The sequence below is a fragment of the Triticum aestivum genome, chromosome 4A (assembly GCF_018294505.1).
Source record: "Triticum aestivum cultivar Chinese Spring chromosome 4A, IWGSC CS RefSeq v2.1, whole genome shotgun sequence".
In the NCBI taxonomy this organism is placed as follows: domain Eukaryota; kingdom Viridiplantae; phylum Streptophyta; class Magnoliopsida; order Poales; family Poaceae; genus Triticum; species Triticum aestivum.
The window spans coordinates 573,055,822-573,066,926 of NC_057803.1; the positions used below are offsets into that span (position 1 = coordinate 573,055,822).

At 43.0% G+C, this 11,105-nt stretch overlaps 1 pseudogene; it reads left to right on the plus strand.

The window, feature by feature from the left end:
- The first annotated feature begins 403 nt into the window (after positions 1–403).
- Positions 404–10,632, plus strand: LOC123083927 (uncharacterized; annotated as a pseudogene).
- Positions 10,633–11,105: the final 473 nt, after the last annotated feature.

The following is an 11,105-nucleotide window of genomic DNA, read 5'->3' on the forward strand; positions in this document are numbered from 1 at the left end:
ACTGGAGCGGAGTACAAGGCCATGGGCATCGACGGCTTGACGCATCCTGCTACGAGTCCAAATGACAAGTACGCTTCTACCCCTACGCGCGATGCACCCTGTTGTTGAACGTATGCACCCGGCCCACTACGCACCGGCGCGGAATGTGCCATTGCATCGAGCGCTCCGCTGCGCACCGGCGCATGGACCGGGCATAGCTCCGTTGCACGACCCCTGTGCCCCTGATTTGTCGCTGCCGGCGCATGTGAAGTTTCTAGCCGCAGCGTCTCCCTCCCCTCTCTCTCTCCCTCCCTCCCTCCCCTTCGTTTCACATTCACAGGAAGTTGCGTCCGCGTGCCGCCGGCCATACCCGCCCCCTCCAGTGTCGCCGCGCCGAATCCACTCGTCCGGCTTTGGCGGCGCCATGGGGCCCAAGTCCAAGTCCAAGCCCAAGGCCCGGTCGGCTCGCCAGAAATCGCTGGCCACACCGAGGTAACTTTTTCCCCAACCTTTCCTTTTTGGATGCGATGCGGCGCCATTAGTGACCGATCCAGACCAAGCTCACCGTGTATCCTCTATGTTCCTAGTGACCCAATGCAGGAGTTTAAGTGCATTCAGCACTACGATCGTGAGCATATGTCTGAGTTGAATGAAAAGCGGCTGCGGACCAAATATTGCGATGTTTGTTTGACATGTGAGCTTAAGGCTTTGTCTGCCCACCGCTCGGGTGGTGAGGAGAAGACGGAGAGGAAGAAGAACAGGTCAGCAAGACGCACTGCTGCCAAGGAGCCTGCAAAACCAAACAGCAGCGCTTCCTGGGTTTGCTTGGAGTGCGGTAGCTTTTTTTGTGGTGGTGATGCAGGATTCGAGCCAGAGGGCCATGTTAGAGCACATCACAAGGAGCAACCTGAGCATCGGTGGTTTGCCAACACCTATGATAAAGATGTATTGTACTGTTGTGAGTGTAACCGAAGGTTCCACTCAAGGTTTTTAAGTATCGTCCATCACAATCAGCAGAAGCTTCAACTGAGTTAGAGGCAAACACCAACCCGCTTGATCCGAAATATGATGAAGGTTTGGACAAGAAGGAGGTGGTGACACCGCAGATGAAACCAGTGGAGGCGGAGGGCAAGGGATCCAGCAGTTCGTCATCTCCTCGCTCGGAGGATGATGATGGTTTGGACAAGAAGGAGGTGGTGACACCGCAGATGAAACCGGTGGAGATGGAGGACAAGGGATCCAGCGGTCCATCATATCCTCACTCTGAGGACATAACCAAGCAGCCTGTTTTCATATGCCAGTCAGAGGAGATAGCCAAGGAGGACGTTGCCAAATATAATGTCATCAGGGGGCTACGGAATCCCGGCAACGCCTGTTTTTTCAATGCCATGCTGCAGTGCTTATTGGCCCTTGATCCACTGCGCAGCATAATGATGGGACAAAACGTTTGAAAAGGGCCAATTGTTGCGCTTTTCAAAGAGCTCTTTGTCCACACACGTCCTTCAAGCAATGCAAAAGACTACCTTGACCAAAGAAAACTGTTTGCATCTGTCTGCTCAAAGTGGCCCCAATTCAATACCGGCGGAATGGAGGATGCCGAAGAACTCATCCAATGTTTTCTTCATGGTTTGGATGAAGAGGAAGATGAAGCACATCAACCTTCAATGGATGCTTCAAAGAAGGTCACAATTGTCAATTCCATCTTTGCAGGCGAGGAGTGAGTGCTCTAACCAGCACAGAATGTGTACACGGTTCCAAGGAGAAACATGAAGAGACCCTTATATTCCGACTGCCAATTCCAGATAGGAAGCTCCCTGTTGTAGCTTCGAGGAGCAATAAAGCTGATGCTGAGGCACATGATGGCGATGATCCTGTATCAGTTGAGGATTGCTTCTCCTTATACACCAAGGAAGAGTTGATATCTGATTGGGTCTGTGAGTCTTGCACTGATGCAGCTAACACAAAACATGTTGTGGAGTCAGGTGGTGACGATAACCAAAATGACCAGAAACAGAAACATGAAACAACAAAAATTTTCAGAGCTGCAAGGAAAAGAATGATTATAACCAAAGCTCCAGATGTAATGGTGATTAGTTTGATCAGGCAAAAAAGGCTCCTAATCCTGCTGTATATGATAAATTGGAAGGACATGTGTGTTTCAAGGAGTTCTTAATATGCAGCCATACATGGACAAAAGGTAGGTATTGTTTCTTTGACTGACTGAATATGAAATCATTTTTAATAGTCTTGTTCGAATGGATAAGAAATCATTTTACCTGAATCTGAAAACTTGTTTGACCGACTATTGTAGGAAAAAACATTCCTTGACTGACTGAATATAGATCCATGCATCAACCAGAGTAGTAGCGCAGTGTTAGTAACTACTCCAGCTATCTTCAAGCATGAAGCAGTAACTAATTAATAAATACAACTCAAATTTAGAAATAATTTATCAATAAAAAAACCAATCGTCCGTCCAAATTAAACAAAACAAAAACTAGTATAACTGAAGTTAGCTCAGCTTAATTAGGTCCATGAATGAAAAAGCTGGAGCAGCTAGATTAGCTAGGACCCATGACATGAAAATGAACTATAATTGCTGACTTAGTATTATTTTGTCCCTCGTTAGCGACAAACAAAGGCATGCATACTTACTGTTCCTAGCTTTGAAAATGAACCTTTTATTAACTAACTCTATACACTCTCAGCTCCCTTCCTAACCAAAGAAGATCTCCAACCACTACCTAGCTATTAATCATTCTTATGTAGTTTCAGACAATTATTCAGACTGAACTGGGTCTGAATATTTTTGAATTTGGCATCTCAGTATTTTTGATTTATGAGCGAGCGACAGTACTGTACAGCTCTACAACTGCTCTGGTCATCACTATTTCCTGTAATTTTCAGGTTTGACGAGAATGACAATAACACCTACCGTCTAGTTGGTGTTGCTCAACACTTTGGAGATCGGGAAGGAGGTCATTATATTGTGTATGTAAGAGCTAGCAAGATGAATGGTCAGGAACATCAAAGCAATGACAAGTCTTGGTTTTATGCAAGCGATGAGATGATCAGAGAAGCCAGCTTGCAAGACGTTCTTGATTTCGAGGCCTACATTCTTTTTTATGAAAGGGTGGGGAACTAAGACTTTATAAGTTATTCTGTGTTTGTTGGCATGTTTATTTAAATGTCAACGTTCTGTTTGCAGTGTTCAAATCATGATGCCCAATCTTCTGCCAATGTCACGAGTGAGGAATCTGGACTTGCCAACCTTCTGCCAATGTTGCCCAATCTTGTCGGTACTTTGATTCCTCCACCCATGGATGACTTGGTCCCATGGGATGAGCAGAGGAACCCCAGACGGGATAAAAGGAGAGAACAAGGAGCGGACAAGAAAAATGCCACATTGCTACCTACATTTTGGGAGTTTCTTGATGAGTATGTTTATCTCGCTTTTCTATGTTTTTTTGTCTCATGCTGCTCAATGGGTTTCACCTCTGTCCTACCCCAACTTGTTTGGAACTAAAGGCTTTGTTTTTGTTGTTGTTGTTGTTGTTGTTGTTGTTGTTGTTCTGCTCAACGGGTTCTAATCCAGACAACTTCGTTTTGATAGGTTTACTCTATCCGGAGAAACGATGTCATATTACCGTTTTCAATTGTGGGGCATGCTTGTGAGAGGTTCTGGATCAAGGGAACTGCACATCCTCTACTCGCATCTCTTGAGTCGGTCAAAGGACCTTGCAATGGGAGTCTGCAATGGCGGCGAAAGGTATAATTTTGACAAAATTACCTCTTCAATCTTGGAAAAATTGGTTATGTAGCACCCAAATAGGTCGCCTTTAGAAAGCTAGCACCAAAATGTCTTGGTACACTTAAATAACACTACAAAGGTTACACATTTTAGTTGTTTAGCACGGTGTCATATTCTCCATCCAAGGAAGTTATTTAGAACCAATGTATCCTTGTTTCAATCATACAGCTAGTACAGAGGCACCACTCTTTCAAGCTTTGGATGTTTCTTGGCTAACTGTGATCCACATTGAGTAATTGTTCTTGTATCCTATCCTGTAGTTTTTTTGCACCAACAGTTGGATCTTTCCTGAAGATACCCTCCCCCTTCGAAGCTTCCTTTCCTGTTACTTTACCAGTACTAGCACAAGTATGCTCCAATTCTGAAATCACAATTACCTTTTTTTTCAAAAGGGGACAAATCACAATCACCTGCATGAAAACCAAGCTATAAGATTGTGTGCTGATATGTGCTGAAAATTTTCCCTTTAAATTAGTAGCCATCACTTTCCCTTCAAATTAGTAGCCACCTTATTTTCCTTATGATTCCTTGATTTTAATATCATAGTACTAATTACTAAATACTATAAACAGGCTGAGGGTGAAGTTAACAGAAATTGCCCGGAAGTATATGCTGGAAGATGTAACAAGTTTGAAAATAAAGCTGACAGAATGCAACAGGAATTTAATCCAGCAGCTCGAGTTAAAATTTCTTGAAATGCCCAAAAAGTAATGTCCTCAATCCCTTCCCTTTTATATCATTATTTATTTATGCAACTCAGTTCTATTTTAGTGCTTAATTAGAGACTACTGTATATATGTTTTCAGGCATGAAGAGCTAGAGGATTGTTTTGGCGCTGCTTTGCTTAGAGAAATGAGTGTACATGGTCATGTTGAGAAGAAAATCATGACACCTTTGCCTGCTAAATGCGCCTTGGTTCAGGCACTTGTCGAACATGTGATTAGCAACCATAAAGCTGGGTACTCGTAGGAAGGTGATTTTGGCTTAAATGATATGGATGCCTACGATGGCAAGGTGGTCATCACAAAAAGTCCGAAGTTATTTGATATACAGCCTGAAATATCGCCCGAGATGGTCACTGCGATGGAGAAGGATTTTAAAAGTATTGCAACAAAAGTGGTGCAAAAATCCATGCATTCTCAGATTTACGTTCCTTATTTGTCACCTTTTCATGCTTTCTTGAGTGGCATGGGACTATATGCTACCTGGTGGTCGGACCGACTCAAGACAAAGGATTTGCGAGAATTGATACTCCATTATCCCTTTTTCAAGCCTTCAAGGGCTCGTTTGAATTTGCTGGTAGGCATCTTTGATGCATGGAGATCATTCGATCAGAATGATACAAGTCCTTTATTTAAGAAGATCTTCAGGGATGTCCAAGGATATTTATGGTTAAGAAAGATGACTACGGTTGTTAATCAAATCATTATTGATGTTTTCCAGCACAAAGGCGCTGCATATTATGAAGACGGGCTATAGTACATGATTGAATTATTGAGGCATCTTGCAGTACATGGCACTGAGAAATCCTTTGACTGCCATGTTGATGGCCCCCGCAAGCAACTGGTGCAAAATCTCGATGAACTGGAGGTCGGAGGTGCTTATTATCTCGAAGAGTTTGTGATGCTTGCCTTAACTTCTTTGTTAGAGAAATCGGCAATGAAAGACATGTATGTCGTTGCAACCCACTACTCAATTTTATTTTATTTTCTGTTTAGTTTTATTAACTGCTAGGTATTGTATGATCTACAGGTTGGAGTCTGTTTGGGAGTGCTACAAGAATTGCAATTACTCCTATCAGAAGTAAATTAGCAATGATTCGTGGAGGGGAAAGATGTGGCCGAGCTCCTTATGTAGGTACATCCACTTTGAACGTCTACTAATATCCCATTCACATTTTCTCCCATCAGATGCAATGTTTTTAAATAAGATAATGTTTTAATTATTGAGTATACCTTTTCCTCTTCACTTTGATTTGTTTCTTTTTTTTCTCTTGATGCATTGCACCGTTGAAGTGCTTCTCCACACAACAACAAAAAATGCAGACAAAAGGAGAGAATCCCATAAAAAATAGTTATGAGAGAAAAAACAGTGTGTGTGTGTGTGTGTGTTAATTTGATATTTTTTACGGTACCCTGGTACTCCAATCACCCGTATCGGAGTACCAAGCAAATGAAGTTGTCCATGATAAAGGGCAACTAGTCATTTTACCAATACTACTTTGGACTTTCCCATCATCCTGTAGGGGTCGATAGCTGCCCATTGTTTGGTAAAATAAAAAAGAAACTCCCGATCATTCAGCGGAGCTTTTTCTATCGAGTGGTGGTGGCGCTGCCAGCCCAATCCTTTCCTTAGTTTGCAGTCCCGGTGAGGAAACAAAACACATAGAGCCATAGAGGAAACCAGGGGCAGCAGGTTAGCTGCCTTTTTTGTGCGAACTGATCACTTGATCTGAGGATTTCTGAAGTTGTTGTTTTGATCACACATATACAGATATACAGATGAATTAGAATAATCTGTAGAACGAGTATGGCCGTGGTTAAATGGACAATGGCGACCTTAAGGTAGAAAACTATCATGCTCAAGTAGAATTATTTTTTATTTCCAATATTCACTGATACCTCTTACTTGAAGTTGTACTGATGTTATTGCGGAGGGCTTAGATGGTATTTGGTATGCCTGTTTCCATTTATCCTCTTAGTTCTGTTGTTGCGTCCTACAATCTCTAGGAATGTAATTTGCTTAGTTTCCTTCATTCAGTTTTACTAGTTTAGTTTCTCCGGAAAGAAAGAGCTTGTCAATTTATGTTGCATAATCAAGAACAAAGGAATTTCTTCTCAAGTCTGGTATTTGTACTGTACAGCTTAACTGTTCCACCAAATGATAGCAAAGCCTTCTCTATGTTCACTGCAAGAAGTAGGCACATCACCATATTATTCAAATGGTGTCTTATCAGAGTTATAACAGTTTTGTGATCTTAAAATCATCTCTATCAGAGTTATAACAGTTTTGTGATCTTAAAATCATCTCTTCTTTGTTCCCTTATTCTTATGCAAAATGTATTTGCTCTTTTTTATTCAGAGGCTTTTACTGAAGCTTGTTGATATTTTAGTCAAACATGGTATTAATTGTCTGCGATATGCTTTATGGATCGTTATATCATTCTTCGCAGTTAGGTGATGGACATGTGTCCCCGTCTATTTTGTGAGCAATTCAATGGTGCTACATATCCCTTGCAAATGGCCTCTACATGGAAGAGAGCTGTCAGTGTCTTGCCGATTGCACGAAGACGACGAACCACACCTGATTACAATGGCCTCTACATGGATTAACTAGTGAAGCTAGATATGAACCTGGATTCTGTTTTGCTCTGTTTGGGTCATCAGGGTAGTCAGTGTAATGTTGCTCTTTCATTTGTACGAGTAGGTAACTGCTGTTGTATCTGGGAACCTGATGTACACTGACTTTGCAATGGAGCCATGGAGTTGCAGACTTACTATTTGTCAAAAAGGTTAATTACTGGATTCTGATTTGCAAGTTTATGTTAGTACTGAATTTTGATTTGTAGAGTTAAGTGCCCTTAGCCCTCAGGCACTGCCGGGTACCTTCCCCTTGCAACCGCGGCAATTTCCCATGTTGAGGTCTTGAAGATAAATATAACATGACAGAACTTTGATGTACATTTTGGTTTGTCCTCCATAGTGGAGCCATGCATAGTTTTTTCTAAAATGTTCATTACTAAATATTGATTTGCAAGGTTGTGATGGTACTAAATTTTGATTTGCAAGGTTATGGTATTACTGATTTTTTTTATTTGCAAAGTTAAAATCATTTCCAGGCACGATTAAAGAGACATGATAGTTAGTAGATTGAAAGTGCAGTGCACTCAACAACATGAAATAGAATGAAAATACGATAGCACTAGATTCTCAAATCGTTCTCCAGAGCTAACATCATCTGATCACACTTGTAATTGCTAGTGGGTACAAACTCTCACTGATCAACAAAATAAGTAAGAGCGGTGCATGTCTTTGGTCTGAACAAATATCATCATCGCACAACAATAATTTTTATGAATTACACACACACACACAGAACAACAACAGGCTCGGTTTGGTTCAGTGTTGAAAGCACTTTTGACCAAGTTTGAGTGCCTAAACGCACTCTGCAAAATATGAAGAAGTGTTGTAATAATATCATAATAAGAATATTTCTGCAGAAATGAATACTTTACAAGTAAATGTTGTGGTCTCATGTTTAATTTATGATGCAAAACGGCTCAAAATACTATATATATATATATATAAATGTGCTATCAGTGTTTTCGCTGACTCGTTTACTGATTGAGGCACGAACTTGACGCCACTATAGGCAGTGTCCTATGTTATGCAGACGCAGTGTCGTGGCTCTGTTCACGTTGCGGTGACGGCACGTTTAGTGTGAGCGCGCGGGACGGACGTGAGACACGGCTTTAGAAGCACGAGAAGGACAGTCGTGCTCCTCTTTTCCTGATGTTTTTCTTATCAGCAACTTTGTTAACAAATGTAATTTGGTTCCCTACATCGTGTTAATATTCCTTTCTATTAATTTTTGAGAGGCATCGGTGTGACACGCATGGTCGCATATTATGTGCAGGCACAAACAGTGACGTACTAGAGGCACGAGCGTGAAGCAAAGGGAGGCACGGACGTGAAGGCTCGTGACGCACAGACGTGAAGTCATGTCTGTGTTTTGCAGATGTTTCAGTGACACATTTTCACTGCAGGAGGCACGATGTTAGTAGAACTTGAGGCAAGTTCGTGCCTATATGCTCCATGTGTTTGCACTGCCACGAGTGACTGTGAGTGGCATGAAAGTGTAACCCTTGGAGTCACTATTAGAGTTGTGTCGAATATTATTGTACAAGGTAGGTTACAGTTGGACTTCGAGTCGTACGGTGTGTAGACAGGATATAGAGTCGTGTACAAGCAGAACACTTGTATCGTAGGCCTCTCATATATAGTGGAATTAGACACACGATGTAATCTATGCCAACATAATAGCACAGGCACGCAGGGGGAGCCGGCGGCGTGTGCCGACGCCTAGGTGGCCAATGTGCGGTATTGTAGCAGTGTTATGGGGAGGAGCGCACGTAGTCCGGCCCCGGGGATGTAGCCATATCGGTGAACCCTGTTAACAAATCTCGGTGTCGTGCTTGTGTGATTGCTTGATTCTCGGTAGATCGACGGTGGCCTCGGTTTTATTCTAACAGTCACGTTGTTAGCCCCACGAGAATGCGAGGCGTCCCCTCCTATGGGTGTGTGAACGCCACATGGCGCCGCTCCGGAAACCCAGCGGTTCGAAGGGCGTGTCCTCTGGTTGGGATACGAACGCCATGTGGCGTCACTCCGGAAACCCAACGGTCCGACGAGCGTCTTCTCCGATGAGGGTGTGAACGCCGCGTGACGCAGCTCCGACTCATCGCTCGAGGCTAAGGTCTGGCTATTTAAGCGGGACCGCGTCCCTCAACCCTAGCCACATACTCTTCCTCCCTTTGCCCGTCGCCAACCCATCCATTTCTCTTGCTCTTTTCTCTCCTGACCCCCTCCGCCATGGCTAGGAAGAAGAAGACTACTCCAGAGCGTCGCTTCGAGATGCAGGAGCGAGATCCGGGCTGGCGAGGGTTCCTCCTTTGTAAGTTGACTCTGCTTCCACCTCTTGTGTTTTCTCTCTCTTCCTGATACTTGATTTAGTTGTGAATTACTGTTTTCAGGTTCCTTCTAATATGATGGGGATGTGTCTTGCTGATACTGGATCAAAGTCAACTGGAGCTAGGCTTAGGTTGCTTCGCGAACTTCAACAGAAACCCCATACAGCAGGGGCGGAGCCAGCATGTTAGCATTGGGTTCAGATGAACCCAATGACTTTTCTTAGTCTAGCATACGTACACAGATACGTACTCCTCTAAACCCAACGAAAAACAAGGGATGAACCCATCAAGTTCCAACGCCAAGTGAGCAGCCTAATAAAAAAAGCCCAAAAGCCCACTAGTAAATTGCCTCTCTAGTCCATGCTAATTAAATACCCGTATACTTTAATAGTTAGTACTAATTAAATACCCGGTGCATTGTTACGAAATAACAAATGATAATATTTTGGCTTTGCACTCTGAAATAACATAAGTGATATTATGTTTCTCTCTGTAATGTATTTTTAGTGCTATATTTTTTGTTCTTCCTTGAAGGGGACTACTATATATTTGATGTAAGGTGGTGTGAAATTGGACTTTACATTGAATTAATCAGACCAAATCCTCACAATAAGATAATGAGTGAACCCATCGACTAAATTTTCTGGCTCCGCCCCAGCCATACAGTAGGATACCAACAACATGAGGATGTATCTTCTAGCGGATTAGGGGGCAGTTCTAGAGACGATCAGACCGAGTGTCCCTAATTAAGCTTGATAAGTCGCGGGATCAGACCCGTGCCTCGGATTCGAAGGAGTTCGGCCTCATTAACGAACTTATCAATGACAAGGTGAAGCTCCGCATTGATCTCGAGAAGGCGTTGGAGGTCATCCAAGACTGGAAGAAGCTCTTAGAGGATAGCGATGCCGAGGTGAAGAAGACGGATGCCATGATCGTAGAACTTATGGATGAGAAGGCGAAGCTCCTCCTCGAGTGCGATCGGCTGGTGGAGGAATCCGTTGCTCCTGTCAAGCAACGTGAGGAGGACAGGAAGGTCGTGGAGGTGATGAAGAAGGAGATTGAGGATTTCCGCCCCAGCAAGCCAGGGAGAAGGTCGTTGGGGAGTAAGCATAGAGCACCGCCCCTAATCATTGTCTGCTTTGAAGTTATTTAGCAGTGGACTAAAGTTTCTTATTTTTTCTTGTGTAAGTTGTCAGGAATTTTGTTAAGAAATGTAACTTGGTTTCTTTTGTCGCATTAATTTTCCTTAATATTTATCATTATGTTCCTCGAAATTGGAGGTATATGGGGGCAGGTATTGCAACACTATCAAATGTCAATTTTAACCTTTTACCTTGTGAGGCAGGGAAGGGAAGCATCGAGAGGCACGATTTTTCAACCATAAAAAGCATGTTTTCAGTAGCATGTTTAACTATGGCAGGAACGGGCGTGGAGTCTCTACAGCCATGTTTCTGTATTAAGTAGCTTGACAGTCGTGCCTCTCTCTTTCAAATATTGAGCATCGCAAGATCAAACCCATCACGAGCACCTCTCCCATTGCAAGATTAATCAATCTAGTTGGCCGGACCAAACGGATAGATCGGAGAGAAATACAAAGTTGCAATAATCATGCATAAAAGAGTGCAG